At 37.8% G+C, this 18,835-nt stretch overlaps 1 protein-coding gene across 3 annotated transcripts in view; it reads right to left on the bottom strand.

The window, feature by feature from the left end:
• Window positions 1-18,835, bottom strand: part of GFRA1 (GDNF family receptor alpha 1) — a 446,222-nt gene that overhangs the window by 374,255 nt on the left and 53,132 nt on the right. The gene's annotated exons all lie outside the window — the stretch shown is intronic.

Genomic DNA, 18,835 nt, shown 5'->3' on the forward strand with positions numbered 1-18,835 from the left:
AATTGAAATGATAAATGAAACTGATGCTTCTGGGACAGTATAACTTCTGTGTTTAATAAAATTTGCTGACATTTACATGTTTTCTTTCTTTAAGGTTAAATAACTTGTTTACATAAAACTCTGAATTCCACAATATCTCCAATGGTCATTTTATTCCAATGTTTATATATCAGTATTTATGTTGCCATGTTACTTTATCATTTTTATTATGAAATCAATTGTTACATAAATGGCCAATATTTATACTAATATGTATTTCAAAGCTCACAATTGATGCTTCTGTTCATTTCACCAGCTTGAAATTTCCATCCTTCTATAAACTATTTAGTGTTGCAGTTCTCACATGTTAATTGTATATTTTTAATGTAATGTAGAATTGATCAGTTTGGCAACATACAAACAATTGTAATAATTAATAAACAAATAAATATGGCCAAGTTGTGTTATATTGTGTACAGATTAAGCACTACTCTGAACAATACCTACTAATGGTTATGCATGTTTTACTATGGTAAGATTTTTTGTTTGGTCTACTGTATAACTTTTAATTAGCTGATGAGCAATTACAATTTTTAAAATATTCCTGAAAGCAATTTGTTTTGGTAATTAAAGATCATATATTATATGTATATGTATGTATAATATTATATAAGTTATATAAAAGTTGACAGTTGGCCCCTAACAGTTTAGATTACAGTTTGTATTGAACCAATTCAATTTTGTTCAGTACCTCTTCTTAATGTTAGGTTAAATTTATAGTCTGAAAGATAAAAGATTCATTAATCATGCAAGGTTCATGCTAAATCGGGTGAATGGATGAGGCAGATTCAGGCATAGTAGCAAACAACAGCTCTTTATTAGAATGAACTATGTACAATCCAGCGCCATTCTTTTTAATAGCCGTCCTTTTATAAGGAGCTGTCAAACGGCTTGGCCAATCACCTTTGAGTATTTTCCACCTGATTGGAGGACTTTGGTGGAACCTACCATACTGATTGTCAGTTTGTAACACCCCTCCCCTCTTAGAAGGGCTGATCCAGCTGGTAACGTACTCACACAGCTAGGTGGGTCTTCTAGAGACTCTTGGACCTGCACAGTTCAGTTGGCACTGGGACTTTGGTCAGGTTGCTTGGACTTGTTGCCTTTCTGGCTTCACCTGGTGGAAGCTCCTGGAATTTTTCCGGGGTGTGGCTGGAGTTTCTAGAGCTGGTTAGTTTGGAACTCGCTGCGGCCCTGCAACCTTTTCAGATAAGTACTCCAGTACCTTCAGGCTTGAGTGGTCTGTGAAAGGAGTGAATGTTTGTTCCTTTTGGGTAGGGCTTTGGCTAACTAATACAGGAGTTACCTCTGGTTGCCTAAGCTTGGATTGGTCTAGGCAGCCTCAGAATTGGTCAATGTGCTGCCTTCAAATTCTAACGTCCTCGAGCTCCACTTTGTAAGAGCAAGGTCCGATGATTTCTGCAATTGTGGCAGGAATCCAGAGAGCCCCCCCACCAGCATAAACCTGATCCCCTATGCTAAATGTTCTAATTCTGCTGGTTGAATCTGTTGGTGGTTCAGCAGAATAATTGGGGTGTAGCCGGTCTAAGGGAGACCTTAGCCAGCGATCCATCAGAACTTCAGCCGGGCTTCTGTCAGTGGTGGCACTTGGCGTGATGTGCTGGTAAAGGAGGAATTGGTCTACCCATATTTGCCAATCTCTCAGCCCCATCCTGGATAGCGCTTCTTTTGCAGATCGCACCATTCTCTCCGCCTGACCATTGCTAGCCGGTGGAAGGGTGCGACCAGGGCATGTCTGATTCCCTGGGTTGCTAAATAAGTCTCAAATTGGATGGCTGTGAATTGAGGCCCGTTGTCTGAGACTAGGACACTGGGCAGGCCATATATGGAGAAAAAGTCTCCATAGCACCTTGATGACCGCCTCTGCCATGGTGGCAGTCATGAAGACTACCTCTAGCCATTTCGAGTAGGCATCCAGAAACTACCATAAATACTTGCCCATGCACAGGGGCAGCAAAGTCAATGTGCACCCTGAACCAGGGTGCCTGAGGCCATTCCCATTTGCAAGCGGTCGCCTCTGGGAGAGCTGATTTGGATTCCTGGCACGGAGTGCAGGTTGCCACCCATTCTTCTATCTCCCCATCCATGTTAGGCCACAACACGTAACTCCTTTCCATTTGGTTTCATTTCAGTTCCTGGATGCCCTATGTGCAAGGCCTCTAATACTGCAATTCGCAGTTTGGGTGGAACAATCACTCTGTCCCCACACAGAAGACACCACCCAAAACAGAAAATTCAGTTTTCTTTTTAACAAAAGATTTGAACTCAGACCCAACCGGCCCCTTGGGCCACCCCCTCCACACGCAGTTCAAAACTTGAGAGATAGTTTTGTTTCTCACTGAGTGGCAAGCGACCTCATTAGATGACACCTAGCTGGCCTCAAGGCAGTCTATTAACAAAACCAGGGTTTCCAGGGTCAGAGCATCCAAAGGTTCAGGTAGTGGGCACCTGCTGAGGGCATCAGCATGTCCCAGAGTCTTTCACAGATGGTGAACAAGGCAGTACCTGTAGGCCGCAAGGAAAATCCAACGGGTCATTCATGGTGACAGTGATGCTGGAGTTGGTCTGTCCCCAGCCAAGAGTCCCAGCAGAGGTTTATGGTCAGTGATGATTTCAAAATCACGGCCATACAGGTATTTGTGAAACCCCTTGATCCCAGCTACTGCAGTCAATGCTTTGCGGTCCAATTCGCTGTAATTGCACTCGGCGGGTGACAGGGCCCTTGAATAGTAAGCGATGGGGGATTCAGTTCCATTGGGCATTTGATGGCTGAGGACGGCCCTGATGCTGAAGGGTGAGGTGTCGTAAGTCAGGACAAGTGGCAGGGTCTGGTTATATTGGACCAGGAATGTGTCCGCTGTCAGCAGTCTCTTTACTGTGGCAAATGCAGTCGCCTTGGCTCTGCCCCAGGTCATCTGGCATTCTTTCCAAGAAGTTCAGCTACAATTGCTTTCTGCTTGAGAAACACACTGTAAAAATTGAGAAGTCCGAGGAATGCCTGCAGTCTGGTTGCGAGGTGTGGGGGCATCCTGGATTGCTTTAATTTTTTTAGTTGTTGGGTGAATCCGGGAGCTGTCAATCAAATGCCCCAGGAATTCTACCCTTGGTACAACAATTTGACATTCTTTTTTCAAGTGGAGACCTTTGTCTCTAATTCTGGCCAAAACTATTCAGAATCTTTTAAAAAGTTGCTCCTTATTTGCAGCCAATACCAAGACATCATCAAAATAGGGGATGACTCCTGGTATCCCCTGCAAAAGCCATTCCGTGATACTTTGGAACAGTCCAGGGGCAATACTAATGTCAAATTGTAGCCGGGTGCAGTCTGGGTCTCCATTGTGGCGCCATCTACTGGTAGCTGCTGATACGCCTGTGCCAAGTCTAATTTCGCAAATACTTTTCCCGGGCCAAGGGAATGAACTAGATTCTGGACAATGGGCACCAGATAAGCACTCTGTTGGAGAGTTTTGTTCAGGGTGCACTTGTAATCCATGCAGATGCGGACAGACCGGGGTCACAATAGGGGTCTCCCAGTGGGCATGATCAACCCGCTCCAGAATCCCCATGCCAATTAGTTTGTCTAATTTTTGGTCAATTTTTGGTTGGAGGGCAAAAGGGACCCTCTGGGTCTTTAATCGAATGGGGGCAACATCGGGGTCTACATTGAATGTTATTAGGGTCCCCACATACCAAGACATTGGCAAGACTGCTGCTGAAAACATCCTGCAACTCTCTCAGCAGGTCTTCGGTGCTGTCATCACGAACGACATTGATGCTGGTCACCCCCAAGCCCAGGGACTCAAACCAGTCTAAGCCAAGGAGGCTTTGTAGTGACTTGCTGACCACTGGTACTGGAAGTGAACCATCAAAGTTTTTGAATTGCACCCAGAAGGTTCTCTGTCCCAAAACGCGGATTCCGTTCCCCTGATAGTCACTGAGGCACAATTTTTGAAGCCTCAACTTGTGCTTTCTTATGTTCAGAATGGCTTGCTACAATGTAGCCCAGGACATTATCATTAGAGATGACCCAGTGTCAATCCCCATATTGCATGGTGACCCTTCCAGGAGGATGGTGACCCACAGCTTCTTGTTTCATGGGGAGCTGGCAGGTGTCATTGAAGTCTGTTTTCTCATGTCGTTGCTGGGGCTTCCACGCCTCTCACCTGGGCAGCTTTGGACGTGCAATCTGGGAGGCAGGAGGTTTCAGCAGTGGTGCAACTGGAAACTCGCTCTGGCAGACTTTTGCAATGTGTCCTTTATGGTCCCAACGTTGGCATATTGCGTCTCGGAAATGGCAGGCAGATCTCTGATGGTTGCTCCCACAACCGATGCAAGGCGGGAAATGGCTTTCAAAATCTCGCACCATTTTTCTCCTCTCCATGCTCTGCGGCAAACTTGTCCTCGCTGTCAGTGAATTCTTGCTCGGTAGTCTCGCGATGGACTTCTGTAGATCTGCGCATACTTTTCGATCTGTTCTGTCTTTGCAGCGTTTCCGTTGATTTGATTGAGGACTCTGTAGCCCTGGCTTCATCCAACACGATTTGTACAGTGAGATTTGTTTTCACCAGCAATCTCCTTTGCAAATTGATGTCTCGCACCCCGCAAATTATTCTGTCCAGCAATAGTTCGTCTAGGTCATGAACCTCGCAAAATGCTGCGGCTTTTCTAAGTGCGGCAACATGGTTTATGCTATCCTCTTCTTTTTGGTTTCGAAGGTTGAATTTGTGCCTCTGAACGTATTTAGAAGGTGTGGAAGGTGTAGTGTGTTCTCAGTGTGTGTTGAAGCACTGACAGGTGGCAGTCTGTACCAGCGTTGGCTTGGATAGGTGTTTGGGGGTGTCGAATACCTCTGGCCCACAGTAGCTCAGGAACATGGCTCTCTTACGGTTGTTGGAGAGCCCCAGGAGGTCATTTGCTTCCAAAAAGCACTTGAACCTCATCATATAGGAATCTCAGTTTTCAGTTGTTGGGTCGTAAGGAGCTGGTGGGTTGCATGTATTGTCATCTTGTTCAGTCAAGGCAGATTTAAATTTTCTGCTTAAAGATGACCACTCGATGCTGTGCTTGCTCCGGCTGGATTGTTATGCTGGATTGTCTATCAACTCTTTTTGTGCCTAGTTGCCTTCCAATCCTACCTTCGTCGCCAGTGTTAGATCAGGTGAATGGATGAGGCAGACTCAGGCATAGCAGCAAACAACAGCTCTTCATTAGAATGAAATATGTACAATCCAGTGCCGCTCTGTTTGACAGCAGCCCTTTTATAGGGAGCTGTCAAACGGCTTGGCCAATCACCTTTGAGTATGTTCCTGCCAGATCGGAGGACCTTGGTGGAACCTACCTTACTGATTGTCAGTATGGAACAGTTCATAAAACTGATCCTGATAATTCTATGGAAATTCACACCGGTTCCATATAGTCTAGTAACTTGTTTCCAACAAATGCTGGATATCGCTAGGAATACCACAAGCTGTTCACAAAAGAAATACTCCCTGCCAAAAACATTTGGTCTCCCAAACATCTTAACACTCTTTGTAAAAACTTTTTTTAAATAATGCTTCTGCAGCTTGTTTTCAATCCAGAAGATGGTTATCTCAATCATACATTAGTTTTTGGTCAAAGTGTGGCATGCTTTGGAGCCAGGCATACAGATGGTTTTTTAAAGGTCTGGTGAAACATAAAGTATGTTAGATGCCAAATGATGTGTTTACAGGCACCATTTTGACTCCATCTGCTTTATCGCTTTGAAGATCATAATTATGTAAAGAGGTAAGGAATGAGATCCCAATGTTACAAGATTTGAAGTTGTATGTATACTCCATCATGCATATTTCATTCTGCAACTCTAGTCTGAAGAAGATCTGAACCAGAAGACAAGAGCGGGTATTAAAAGAAAGAATACCTGGCAAATCCATTCATCCTCTAAGCAATGTATTTATAGAAACAAAATAACAGTCATCCGGTCCATTTTTATAATCCCCATATCCTGATTTTTTTTTAATTTTTCATATAATGCAATGTTCAAGCAAAATTTGATAGACTTTCAAAATCAGTATGTCCGTGTTTCTCAGACAAACAAAATTATGGTACATATCAATCATAGTGAACTGAAGAAATAAAACATCAGTGAAGAAGAATAGAATTATGGTCCCAAAAACATTTATGAAGGAAGCTTAATTGATGCAAGTGTATTGTATATGCAGATGCTGAAATTAGCACCATTATCTTACTCATACAGAAATCTCAGGCTCATTTAATCTATTTGTGCACAAAGCGTGGGTATGTCTGCATGTACAATTTTTAAATCAAAGATGAGTAATTCTTGAAATAACAAGAAGAGAAAGATGAATCTTATGTCATTTTAATTAGACTGCTACAGTACAGAACATTTACAAATTAGTTTGAGTACATGGGATTATTAGCAATATACCAGATATCCTGAAAAAAGTTAAATGTTTATAAATGAAACACAATATATTTAATTTTTTTAAAAAAGGTTAAGAACATCAATCATCTAAAGATATCTTTTGACATGAAGAAAATATTGAAAAGGTTTATTCTGGCAAGCAAAAGTGGTAAAGGAAAGATACTGTTGCTATTATTTGTCAAATGAAAAATGAATAAAGAAGGCCTCATTTTGGTCTCATCTCCACTTTTTACTTCTTTCTTTTTAGAATGGTATAATTGATTCAAGAGACGCTAAATAAGTGGCTAGCTGTTTGGATGTGGAAGATCCTATAGATTAAACCAGATTATCTTCTTTCAGATGTAAAACTGAACGAATATATTCCAAGTCAATCTCTAGATATCGTTTGATTCGGCTGATTTGAAATATTTCATGGCTTGATTACAGTATAGTATAAGTATAAATCTTTATTATGGTCAAAGACCAGCAATACACATTACTTTTTACAATATGTTAAAAAGTACTGACATTAAGATATAATTAAAACGTATTGATGTCAAAAGTGGAAAATAACATACATGTTCTCAAATTGTTCGGGTCACTCCCTGGTTTACCTGGGTGCAAAGCCGTTAAGTATGGGAGTAAATACAATGGTATTCTGTATATATAATATATTTCTTCTTGTGGACATTGCAGCAGCACAGAACTTTGCCACTGCATACGTGGTCTCCGGGTTTGTGTCCTGGAGGAGAAAGCCTACATAAAAATTGTCTGCCCTCCCTGGCAATCTCTCTAATAATGGGAGAATATGTGCAGACCTACAAGCTCTGTATAGGTCACAGTGTAATAGAACATGTGAGATATCTTCCACTTCTCCTTTACCACATACGCAAACCCGTTCTGCTATAGGTGTTCTCTTATACCTGCCCTGGACAGAGAGCTTTTTTCGTAGTGTTTCGTAGAAACTTTGCTCGCAATACTTCAGTTCTACTTCTAATTTTCTTGTGTTTAATTAATGAGATGAATATAATTTTTACTATTCTGAAGACATTATCAATTGTGCTTATAATCTTACTGACAAAAACGTTTCTTGTTTGATTTTTTTTTTTTACAAGGTTGTTAAAGACAACGAAAGAAGCCTTACTTATCACTAATATAGGCATAGTAGGCTTAGGCAACTAATGTGACAAGGTGTTTACCTTTTGAGTAAAAGAACCCCTCTAAATTTGCTCCTCGGAGCTGTAAAGCTTACACCAAGCACACACACACACACACACACACACACACGTGTGTGTGTGTGTGTGTAGAAAGATAGACAGGTAACAGACAGACAACAGATAAGCTACTAGTGAATAGTAGAATAGAGAAAGCATTTGAAAACATTTTTCTAAAAAAAATCTGTTTTTTTTTAACCATAGCTATGCATGAAGCTTTCTTTTTCTTATATTAGTAGCAACGTAACTTTTGTGTCTCTTCTGGGCTCACAGATTAACCACAGTTCTGATCTCAGACAAATGCCCATCCGTTTTTACCATGGTTTTGAAATGCTTTGTTTTGTGTACTGAATGTAAATTTTCTTATAACTTCATCAGATCATCCACAGTTTACATGGCATTCCTATGCTGTTCAGTATTATCAGTGACTGGTGTTCGGAAGATGAGAGCATACTTATAAAGTTTGCATGTGACACAAAAGCTGAGAGAAGTGACTAACAGTCTAAATGAAGAAGAAAATGTCTAGACAGATTTGAGCAGTGGGATGAAATGAGTAGGAGACAATCTATCAGGGAGAAATGTAAAGTTTTGCAGTTAAGAAAAGTGGTAAGGCATAAATACAGGATGTCAGAGACCTCGCTTGACCATATGACATGTGAGAGGAAATATAGAGGTGTATTTGACTTCAAGTTAGCCATGAATCAAAAGGAGTCATAACTGTTAAAAAGACATAGGCTGTATTTCTTGGGTTACATTAATAAGAACATTGTGTCCCGATCACCACTCTATTCTGCTCTTTAAGTACAGCATTGAGGAAGGGATCAAGGGGACCAAACCAGTGTCATACCGTCATGATGCAAGCTCTCCCACCGCACCTTGAAGCAATACCTAACAAGAAACACAGCAATGACTACCATCTACGTATTGTATGTTTATATATTAGCAGACGCTTTCAAGAGTTCTACTTTCTGGAAAACTAGGAAGCCTTCCTTCTGAAACTTCCCATGCTTCTTCTCCTGTGGACTAAGGTATCTTTTACCTGCCAGTAATCCAGTCTACAGCTGTTCTTCCTGTCTCCAAGGCCATTCTCACACACCATTACATCCCTTTTCCATTGCATACCTATGCCAAAGGAGCAGAGGTTACACTGCACTGTTTTTTAAAATCATTTTGGCAAAAGTATTGGATCCTGAAGATGTCTTTTGTGCCTACTTCCAGGAAACAAAGTTCAAAATCATGGTGTCACATGGAGTTAGTTTAGAAAAGGCCTACACGACGAGGAAAAGTCTAAAAACCAAAGTATATGAGGAACATTTAAAAGCTCTTTGTATATTTATCAATACAGAAAGGCTGGCAGACACAATAACAGTCATGTCCCCTTGGAGGGGGGTGGATGGCCAGGCCTGAGGAGAGAGGGGTGCAGCTGGTACATTGTTCTGGGGCCCATGGAGCTCAAAGGGGAGAAGGAGGATTTATTTATCAACCGTGTGATTCACTTAACAACTGCAGATATTGACACAGGTTGAAACAGTGACCTCATGGATTTGTGCCAAAGCAATGAACTCAACCCCCCCCACATGCACCCTCCCCCCTAGCATGTGGGGAAGCACATTTGGGGGAGTTGCACATGCATGCACAGGGTGTGTGCAGAGGTATCATGCGTGCATGCACGGGGGTGGGGTACATGCATAGGAGGGGCGCGCATTGCATTTTGGGGGCCCATATTAGTCTTGTTCCAGCACTTAATAATCCTCTCAGTGGCCCTGTGGATGGCTATGTAAATTTGATGTATAAATAAATAAAGTCTTCACATATCTGAAGGATTTTCACACAAAAAGCAGAGTGAACATATTCTGCTCCAAAGGGCTAAACTAGAACCGGTATTAAAACTTCTAGAATAAAACTTCAAACTACACTTTAGAAGAAACTGCCTGATTTAGAAGCTTTCAGTAAATGGACCAGGCAATGGTATGAAATGGTGGGTTCTTGCAAAAGAATGTAAACATTGGAAAAAGTCTGTATTGGGCAGCATCAAAATCAAATAAATAGAATAAAATAACCATTAACGGAGGTAAAACCAATTCAGTTCTAGGAAAGTGAAAAATATGAAAAAGAAACTCATAATATAAATGCACCCTGGTTCTGTTTATTAGATAGGGCATAGAGGAATTTTAATAGTCTTTCAAAATTCACTTTCAGATAGACTAATAACTGGAGAGTTGAAATTAATTTGTGGGAATTATCCCAACTGGAGAACAGCAATTCAAAATAATATACAAGGTCCAAAATCCCTATAAAGATGTTCATTTACCTGAATTGGCCCATTCAATACATTCTTACTGGGGCACCTCAAATCCTCCTTAATCTACAGACCTCATATTACAAGCAAAGACTTCTGCAAATATGTTGCTGATTAAAAAAAAAACCAGCAATGGCAAAGAGAGAACAATGATAGTTTCCCAATTACAAAATTGGTGAGAAAATATAGTTTGTTCCCAACATTTGGCTAGTATGCTGTTTATGAGTTCTTGTTTATTTATAGTAATTAAAAACTACACATATATTTTTCTTTAAAGAGCTTACAGAAATATTTTTATCCACATAAATTTTACTTCATAATAACTAATATTTTATTTAATAACTATCAAGATGAAAGTAGCAAAAATCCTAATCATTTGCTTTCATAAGCTATGAAATCATTCCAGGCAAACATGTCAGGGTTTTGCAGTCAGGGCACAGGCAGAACCACCCTGAAAAACCTGCCATCATAATTGCCATCCACAAATCAAAGGTTATAAAAGAAATCAAAGTGAATTTAACCTCTAGATAAGGTCGGAAATATTTAAATATGTCTGCTTCTCTGTTAGAGAAAAAAAAAGAGTGAGTTTGCGCCATCTGGTGGTTATAACTATTATAACAGTAAAAAGGAAATAGTAAAATCCTTTGCTATTCTGTCTGGAAAAAGCAGGCACGATGCCTTATGGTGCCAACTATGCTGCGAATTCACTATTTTATCAGCAATAATTCAACTTTATATAGGACATTTATTTGAATACCACAAATAAATATTTACGGTGGAATTTTCTCCACTAAGATTCTTCTAATTGAAATGTAGAAAGTGACAGAAAAAATATAAAAGATATTTTTCTCCTTGTCAACCCCAAGTTGCTAAAGTTATGAAGAACAGTTTCTAAACTTCAGCCTCTTCTAGTGATGATTCATAGGCCTTCTGTAGAATTCTATATTCTACACAAGAGAGCAGACAACAAAAGACTACAGAAGCATAACTCTTCAGATAAGTCTACCAACTATCACAGATGTTCTCCCATTAAACTTGAAAAGATTACTAATAAAGTTTCTCAATGCCTTTGGTTGTAAAGGTGCTGAAGCTACAACTTGTTTCAGATGTAAAAAGTCTTTTAAAAAGTAGGACAACAGCAGTTTGATATAAAATGGTGAAACAAACTCTGCCTGGAGAAATGAAAGGAAGTCAAAGCTTCATTGTTTACACAATTCACTTTAAGAATCCACTTATCCATGAAGTCTTTCTACAGTGGTACAAAATAGGCAAAGACACAACAAAGCATGAGAGAGAAGTCCAGAGCACACAGACTATATTGACAAACCCAAGTCTAAATTTTAAACTAGAAAACACCTGAATAACAAACAAAAATGCAATTGTTGCATTCAAAGGCTGCATATAAGCAGGAATGTTTATATCCTAAATGGTATGGAACAATGTATAGAACTGGTAATTGACAAGATCTAGGCAATGGTATGTTGGATTGGAAGATATTTGGTCTGATTCTAGTTTGCATAAATAATGTCCACGTGTTTGGAGTAAAACCCGTGTGGCATATTTGCTCAATATGGAGAAAGGAGAAAGCTGTAACGGACCTTAATAAAATTTTTATTTTTTATTTTTTTTGAAGAAATTTTTTTTATTAGTTTTATAAAATTTTAAGGAAAAGGGTGATGGGTATGGTTACAAATTTTGACAGCTACATCATGCAGGAAATGGTATTCCCCCCAATTCTCATAACTTTTACATAATGGTAAACAAGATGTTATTGCTTAACTAGATTTTGAGAGCTTATTTTTACATTGTATCTTTCAATAATTTCAATCATTTATTTTGTATCAAACAAAAAGATTCCTTATATCAGCAATTGCACTATTTTTCTAACTTACTTCTGTGATCTGAGTTTTCTCATTGTTGCCTCCACTCCCCCGCCTGCCAGCAAAACCTCGGCACCTCCCATATCTTGTGTGGTGTCATCCGCTTTATCTAGGAGGGGTTTTTTTTTTCCGTGAAGGCCTCCGCCTCCATAGTTGTATTAATTCTAACTCTGCTGCCCTCCCAGAATATCAGCATACCTTCTGGCAGAAGCCACTGGAACCAGAATCCTTTATCAAATATTTTTTTTGCTAATAGTGCATATTTTTTTTCTTTTATCTCTTACTTTCTTCGGGATTTGTTTCAGGATGGCTATCTCTCTGTCCTTGTATTTTAATGTTTGCCCCCTTTGTGCCCCCAGAATCTCATCTCTTGTAGCCTTTCTAAGAAATTTAACGTGAACATCTCTTGGAACATTGTGTGTTCTAGCATAAGCTAAATTAACCCTATAAACCAGGTCAATGTCCCATCCTAACTGCTGTTTGTCTTTTTTAATATATTCTGCTAACATTTTTGTCATGATCTCCCTCAAGTCTTCATTGTCAGTCTTAATAAAATATTTCTTATGGAGTTGATGATACAAATAGGGAAATAAAGATATACAGGTTTAATTATGAATGAAATGGCTAAAGCATACGTATATTTGACAGTATAAATTAGTGTCACCTAGACTGTTATGGGTATGAATTTAATAAGAATTAAATATGCATAGGATAGGTATAGTTTCATGAATGATACTTCCAGGGAAGGGCGGTAATGCATTGAGTTTGGACAGGAAATTGTACATCATTCAAAATTAATGCAATCCAAAGGGAGGGAAAAATATTCTAGGAGGCTTGAATGAATGGGAATGAGACAAGTATATTAAAAAAAAGTATTTGCCATTCATGGACCCTACACAAAAAAAGAATGAGAGAGTCCTGCTTTCAATTTGCTTTGTTTTATATTTGTGAACATATGGTTTAATCCTAAATCTATTCTACCAAAGAAAGACTCTAAATATAAAAGCCCAATTTATTTATTTCTTTATTACATATATTTCAGATAATCTGTGAAGAATATAATATACCTAATGTGGGGTAAATAACTTTTTAGTTTTGTTAAAAGTGAACCTGGGGAGAAAAATGGCTTGGAAGACATGGAAAGAAGTAGAAGAAATAAGATTGAAAGTAGAATATATCCAAATAGAATATCTCTAAATCTGTAAATTCCATATGAAAAAAGTATAAAATAGATTATTCTCCCAAAAGAAAAAAGAAAAATTGTGGGAGGAACCTGGAATTGTCATAGAAATATGTGGGGTTATATTAATGGGAAATATGAAAAAAGATGGTTGTGGTATAATCGCATGAAGAAGGTTATAGATGACAAAAATACATGTAATCAAGACAGTCCCTGTTATTAGTATGGAACAAAATTAAACATGACCATTATATTGAAATACCCATTTGGCTATCTACGATGGAAGCATATATACACCCAAATTTAATTAACATGGAAAAAATTGTTACATACAAAGAGTTGTTGAACAGACAGGGGAAGATAAAAACTAGACTAGAATTGGCATCACAAGGGGTACAACTAGAATAGTGGTCTTATTTACAGATGCAATCAAGGTTTGCACAGGATAGGAAAAAAGAAGGTATTGCCAAAGATTACACAATATTAGATAAACTTCTGATAGAGACAGAAGATAGGTTGATCAAACTGCTGTATAGATTTTTGCTGGAATATAAACTTGAGGAAGAACATGTCAAAGAAACTATAGCCACGGGTGAAAATTTTTGGTTATAATATGGATTTGGCTAAATGGGAAAAACTTTGGATATTTAATTGGAAACTAATAATGGCCACGGTTTATAAAGAAAATCTGTATAAGATGTTCTACAGATGGCACCTTCCCCCAGCACGGCTTTCCAAAATGTTTAAAAATTTGGCCCCAAATTGTTGGAAGTGCAAAAAAAACACCAGGCTCTTTTTATCATATGTGGTGGACATGCAATGAGGCAAAAACATACTGGAAAATAATACAATCATGGTTGGAACAAATGGTGGGAGATCAAATTTTGTTCAAACCAGAAATTTTTCTCCTAGGTATAATACTGGAGGGGTATAAGAAAGATGCGCTCTATCTAATTATACATGTACTAACTGCGGCGCATATAACTTATGCGCCATATTGGAAAAAAGAAAATGCACCACCAGAGTTAGATATACTTAGAAACATTTTGGCCTGTGCGGAAGCAGATAGGTTCAGCTTTGAATTAAAAAATAAAGGGGAATCGGAATATTTTGAAGTCTGGAACAGATGCTATTATTGGTATAAGACAAGGTGACAAGACTGGAACAAACTGTAAATAATGTGATTGGATAGAAGGATAGATAATGTATTAAGTAGGCTAACAGTTACTGGATGAGATTATTTGTATATAATGTAATTGTATGGTCACTTCTACTTTGCAGTGCTGCACTGTTTTAAATGCAAAAACAATATATATATTGTATACATATAAAAAGAAAAGAAAAATGCATGTAAGAGAATGAATGCTGGAAAGAATAAGGGTGAAATAAATATAGTATAATGTATATACAATGTGTCCTTCCATTCAGTTGTGTCCCTGCAGTTTTCTTGGCAAAGTTTGTCAGAAGTAGTTTGTCATTGCTTCTTCCTAAGCCTGAGAAAAAGTGACTAGACCAAGCAACCAACTGGCTTCAGAACTAGAACTCCCAGTCTCCCCATTTCTAGCCTGAAGCCTTAACCACTACACCAGATTGGCTCTATAAATATACATGGGACAGGAAAAAAAAATAGTTGCAGAGTTAGAGAGTCTAGTCAAAAAGTGCAAAGAGTACTGATAATTAAAAGAGGCAAAATAATTTGATGGGAATAAGTGTTTGGAAAGTATGTGAGAACTAAAGGGGCTTTCTAGCAAAGTGAGTGGAATTAAAAATGAAAGTAATAAAATTATTTCAGATAAATCTGAAGAAATGATATTTGAAAGGGGAATTTTACAGCTTTGGATAGAAATGATACTGATATCAAAGATTGTAGAAACTTGATAAAGTCAGTATTCAAAAATAAGTTATAAAAAGAAAGTCCTAAATAGGGTGAGCATTGAAAAATGAACAATTAATACAGAGGTGTAGATGGTGCAGCAGGGGAAATGTTAAAACATGGAGTGTTCTTTTGTGGAAGTTTGATTCATATAATGCACGCAACTGAAGACTGCAACCATGCCTGATAATCAGATGGATTCTATTGTTATTCCTCTGTGCACAGACAAAGCAAGAAATGATATGGTGGGTATGATAGGTATGGTATACCTGGAGATGTTTAGAAGAATTATGATTCTTCCAAGAGATGACAATGGGTAAAATGTAGAAAGTATGTAGAATAGAGCACAAAACATATTTTTGCTCTTAGGCAAGTTGCTGAGACATATATGAATATGAGAAAGTAAGCAATTGTATATTTGCAGATTAAAGAAAATGCATTGTATAGTGAATAGGGTTGAATTATGATAAGTTTCAGAATATATTAAGGAAAGATATAATGAAAATAAAACTGGTAGTAAAATAAAGTGGAATACTCAGAAAATGTTTCGGTGCTGTCTAGAAATTGAGGCAAGGATATGTTGGATAAATAGATAAGTTAGATAAGTACGTTTTATGGCAGTATCACAAATGGGTAGGCTGGAATACTAATGTGTATAGATAAAGGAGAATATTTGTAGCTCAGATTGAAATGAGGGATAGTTGGTGCTCTTCAAGCTTAATTGTTTTTGTGCAAATATTTCAAGAATCACTTAGATCATTTTATCAATACATAAACTATAATGTTTTTGGCTCATTTGTTTAATTAGGTTCTTCTTATATAGTTTTAGGACTAGTGTGGGGAACAGATCATGTCATATTTATGCCGAAATAATGAAAATTCAAATGGGTTCACAAACCTTTAAGTACCACTGTGTATCTACGTATTCAGATATAGATCTTATTAAACATTAAAATAAATATAAATCTCCAGAAGTAAAACAACAAAAAGAAAAACTGTCTCAGTGGATAAGCTTCTGAAGGGCAAACTTATAGTTGGTAAAAATTCTAAGGAGAGACTTTTATTGCCTTCAAGATTCATCAGAATCTTACATAGCTTTTTAAAAAGCTTATTCAAATGTATTATTCAAGTGTAATTCTGCTCATAATATAAAGCTTAATCTTTCCTAAACTGTGATGGGAAAACAAGATAGAGAACTCAAGAGATAACAGTTAACTGACAGCCCTGCAGAATCTTACCATCTTAAAGTGCCATCAATGTATTGTCCATGTAATCAGTCAAGATGGATGTCACATATTTCAAGGTAAACTGCAATGCAATGCTGTTAGCATAATCTCTCTCTAAAAGCATATAAATTTATCATCGCATTCAGGATATCAAATGAACCTTAGCTCTAGCATCCCAAATGAAATGCCCTACTTTCACTAATGACAGGTTGCATTTAGAATAATTATATGTACTGAAGTTTCTGACGGAAATTGACAAGGACCTTGGCTTGGCTATTAAGGCTGAAATTAATGTTCTCCAGCAGAAGGCAGAGTTATTTGCATTTGGCTCTGATTTTGTTTTTGTTTGCCAGAGCAATTCAGTCACCTTCAGACCATACTCACTTGTGAGCAAGAAGATCATTCAACACAGCAGCTAGGCTATTGAATGTTTTGCAAAAGTTTATTTTATCCCTTTTAGCCATAGTTTGTCCTGGTTCTTACGTTCATTTATAAAACATGGTTTGCATTTTATAATGGCTTGATTGGCATATAACAGCAAGACAAAATCAAATAAAGTTATATTTTAGAAGCCAGTGAAGTGAATAAATATGTATAGTAAGTATTAAAGCCAAATTATAGAATGTTTGTGTGTTTGTGCCTTCAATCAGTATTGATTCCTAACAAGTGCCAGCAGCTTTCCTGGCAAGATTTTCAGAAGTGACTTGCTGTTTGCCTTTTTCCTAGGGTTGGGCTATAATGATTCTCAGTTGGTTGGTATAGCAGTCTCCCAATTTGTAGCCTAATGCTATGCATTAAGCTTATTTAGTATAGAGACTTAATAGGAATGTTTAACAGTGATCAAACTGATAAAATTAGGGCTACAAGATCTGGGTTGAAAATTCAAATTCCTTGGTCCCATCCAGGGGTCATCCAGAAATCTGTAACCCAGGTCTGATAAGAAGAAAATAAATTACTTCTGTGGGAAATGTTCAAATTGTATAGAAAAATAAATAATATTTTATCAACACAGTAGGAACTAGTGAAAATAAACAAGATCCCGCTATTTACCGAGCAAGCTGAAAATCATCCTTGTACATTTATTGTGGACACTTTGAATGTTTTATAAATATAAAGTATATGATTGCTATATATTACATTGATTATATATCCTTTAGGCATGATTATAAATACTCAAAAATTCTTTGCTGTTATTGCCATGGCCCAGGACTCAGATTCAGACCCGGAAGAAGCTGCTCCAATTGAATCTGTGGAATATCAGCCCTGGGAAAATCAAAACCTGAAATCATCTGAGACTAATCAAACACAGGCATCATCAGAAGAGTGCGAGAAATTAGATGGTGACATATATATATATATATATATATATATATATATATATATATATATATATATATATATATATATATATATATATATATATATATATATATATATATATATATATATGAGTAAAGCAAAGATGCTTTTGTTTACAGACAGATGGCTGTAGCTGATTTAAGACCTGTATTACTGTAGTGTTGTTCTGTAGGAGGAGGACTGGTGGAACTAGGGGGAAGGGTGAAAAGGGGGACAACCCTACTTATCGTGCTACGTAGTCCAAATGATTAAATCCAACTCCCCTTGACTGCTGTTGACCCTTATCTAATACTTACCAAATGCTGACTGTTAATTGAGAAGATTCATGTGCATAGTCTTTTAGCAATAAATCAATTAAATTGAACCTTCAGTTATGGACCTGGTCTTTCACAGCTGACATGCTCCTATGAATTTTGCTTGTGAAATTCTCAGTGTGGACTGGCTAAAAAAATCTGACTTGGCTCTCTGAACTTTGGACTGGATTTTGACTATTCATTTGTGGGCTCCTTTTGAAAGCAAAACCACACAGGCAAGCTTCCTTTCCAAGAAACTTTTTGGATCTACATCTCTTCCCTTCTCTGCTGTTATCAGCCTTGAGTCAATGGTTTTTCTTACCTTGTATGAGAATTTAACACCTTAAGCAGGCAAAAATTCCTTTAATATGTGTGAATTAGACTGTTAATCAGTGTAAGATATCAGAATTATATAATGTTCATCTTGAAATATTTGCTTTGATTTCTAACACTTTTCATAGATGCTGGGCTTGTTTTTAACCTTTGAAAAATGTGGATTATATGAGAGACTACCTATTTTAATATGAACCTGATGTGATTTTTAAAGGAAAATAAACTCTGTCAAGTATCTAATAAAAATCTACATCCTGTATTGCTCCTAAACTGTGGCATGAACTCCCTCAACCCTTCGCATGTGCATGATTTGGGGTGAAGTGTTCAGGGGGTTGCATGCACATTGCATTATGGGTGCATGTGTGTGCTTTTGGCAAGCAATGACAAAAAGGTTAGCCATCACTGGTCTAAGCCAGGTGTGACTTCTGGTGGCTTAATCCATGAGAATGTAATTTCCTTAGAAACAGTATGGATGTGATTTGCCATTGCTACCTCTCAATTTATGCTTTTCAATTTCCCATCTAGCCTACAATTTTCTTTTTCCTCCTCCTTCTTTTGCAGCTGCTTTTTACAAGGGCAGACAGAAAACCCCAGCTTCACTTACTCACACAATTACTACAACCAATCTGAGGGATTGGTGGAGAACAAGAAGAATCCTGTAATACACACAGACCTAACCCTTGGTCTGTGGACTGGCACTGGGCTTTGGCCTGTC

Source organism: Natrix helvetica, assembly GCF_964273705.1.
Source record: "Natrix helvetica genome assembly, chromosome: 5".
Lineage (NCBI taxonomy): Eukaryota > Metazoa > Chordata > Lepidosauria > Squamata > Natricidae > Natrix > Natrix helvetica.